The sequence below is a fragment of the Cricetulus griseus genome, chromosome X, assembly GCF_003668045.3.
Source record: "Cricetulus griseus strain 17A/GY chromosome X, alternate assembly CriGri-PICRH-1.0, whole genome shotgun sequence".
In the NCBI taxonomy this organism is placed as follows: domain Eukaryota; kingdom Metazoa; phylum Chordata; class Mammalia; order Rodentia; family Cricetidae; genus Cricetulus; species Cricetulus griseus.
This window is the reverse complement of record NC_048604.1, coordinates 124,618,334-124,620,320: the sequence shown is the minus strand read 5'-3', so window position 1 is coordinate 124,620,320 and position 1,987 is coordinate 124,618,334. Positions and strand designations below refer to the sequence as shown.

At 41.4% G+C, this 1,987-nt stretch overlaps 1 pseudogene; it reads left to right on the top strand.

Annotated features, from left to right (window-relative positions):
- Positions 1-710: 710 nt before the first annotated feature.
- On the top strand, positions 711-1,783 carry LOC100770834 (annotated as a pseudogene).
- The last annotated feature ends 204 nt before the right edge of the window (positions 1,784-1,987 follow it).

Below are 1,987 nucleotides of genomic sequence, written 5' to 3'. Positions count from 1 at the left end.
CTTCGAATTCTGGCTAACTTTCATCCTGTAAGTGAGGTCCATCATTTCAGTCTTGAAAGTGATGTCTTCACTTTCTATTTCCTCATCTTCGTTAAGTATTAAGATGACCTTAGGTCATCTGGGAAAGCTTAACCTGTGTTTTCTGTGTCTTCAAACAAATCATTTGAAATGTTTTAGAACAAAGAGGACTATAAAGTCTAACATCCCAAAGTATTTAATTGATCTGTCAAAATGATTTGCTATCATTCCAGCGTTTTCCATTCAAATCCATATGGAGAATGGCATATTCTCCTTAAACATCTTGGGAAAATCCATGTATGTATGTATGTATGTATGTATGTATGTATGTATGTATGTATGTATGTGTATGTATATGTCACTTTCCTCTAATGCTTTTGGGTTGATATTCATATGCATCGTCTATGCTCCTTTATCCTTTACATGTGTCTAAACACTCCAGGCATTTACAATATTGTGCTGTAATCTTACATCAGTTTGTTCACTTCTGTCTAGAAAATTAGTTTAGCTACAATTATTGTTGATCAATATATATTGAATATTCTGCATAAGAAATTTCCAGTGTAAAGCTGTTTTCAAAACATACTATCAGGGCATCCTTTTAATAATTGTAGTAGTCTCTTATAAGCATGCTGCATAATTTAATTTCTGTTGTTGAACATTTAGATTACTTTAAATTTATATCATGTTAAAATATCACAATCAAGGAGCACTCCCTCAGCTATGCGGGGTGCAACTTCTTACACCAGCAGCTGGTCCTGTCCACCCTGAGTGGGATTGGGCCAGGGACCACAACCCAGGGACTCTGAGATTTTGAAGCAAGCTGTTGGACAAAATACCTAATGGTTCTCGAATTGAAATCAACCGAACAGGAACAACCTTGTATTACCATTCTGGCCTCCTGTTTGTGTGTGGGGTATGCTGTGGAGAATGACTGTAGTGTTCTCCAAAGCATTGGCTGTTACCTGGAGGCCCTGCTTCGTCTGACTCTGTTTATGAAGCACCCATTAAAAGTAGTGACCAATGACCAAGTTGACACTTTGGTTGATGTTCTTAAGGCAACAGCGCTCCCTCTATTGAAACAAATTGGAAATGATGGAGAGTCATTTGAGCTAAAGATCTTGCTATGGGGAATGCCTCCTGGAGGAGGAGGCAAAGTTCTTTTCTTGTGCCTTGTAAGGAAGGTCCTGAAGCCTGTCCAGCTCACAGACTGAATATCAGAGGAATGGTGTACTCCGTGTGTGTATCCACTCAGATGGTAAACCAGATTGTGGATTCTGCCAGGAGCATCCTCAACAAGTTCATCCCCGACATCTATATTTACACAGACCACATGAAAGACATCAACTCTGGGAAGTCTCCAGGCTTTGGACTGTCGCTAGTGGCAGAGACTACCAATGGTACTCTCTTGAGTGCTGAACTGGCCTCTAATCCCCAGTGCCAGGGAGCAGTGGCGCTTCCTAGGGACCCCGGCAGGGACGGTGCAAAGCTGCTGCTTGAAGAAATCTATAGGGTTGGATGTGTAGACTCAACCAACCAAAGTCTAGTTCTGCTGCTCATGACCTTTGGACAGCAGGACATTTCCAAAGTCCTTCTGGGACCACTCTCCCCTTACATGATAGAATTTTTGTGGCATTTGAAGAACCTTTTCCAGGTTATGTTTAAAATGGAAACTGAGCCATGTGGTGAAGAACCCAAGGGTGGGGACAAGGTGTTCACTTCTCTAATCTCAGCAAGACCCTCAAGTGATGCTGTCATAACATAAGGATCCATTGTGTATGGATGAAGCAGAAGCAGCCAAGGAGCAAAGGGACCAATCAAGTCCAGATGTGTCTATCCAGGACAGGACAGCCTCGTAACATTAAGGACTTTATCAACCAATTGTCCACTGAAAATACTGATGTGTAAATAAAAGTCGTCTCTACCATGTGACTTCCAGATGTTTCTCTAGTGACAGTAACATTCCTTG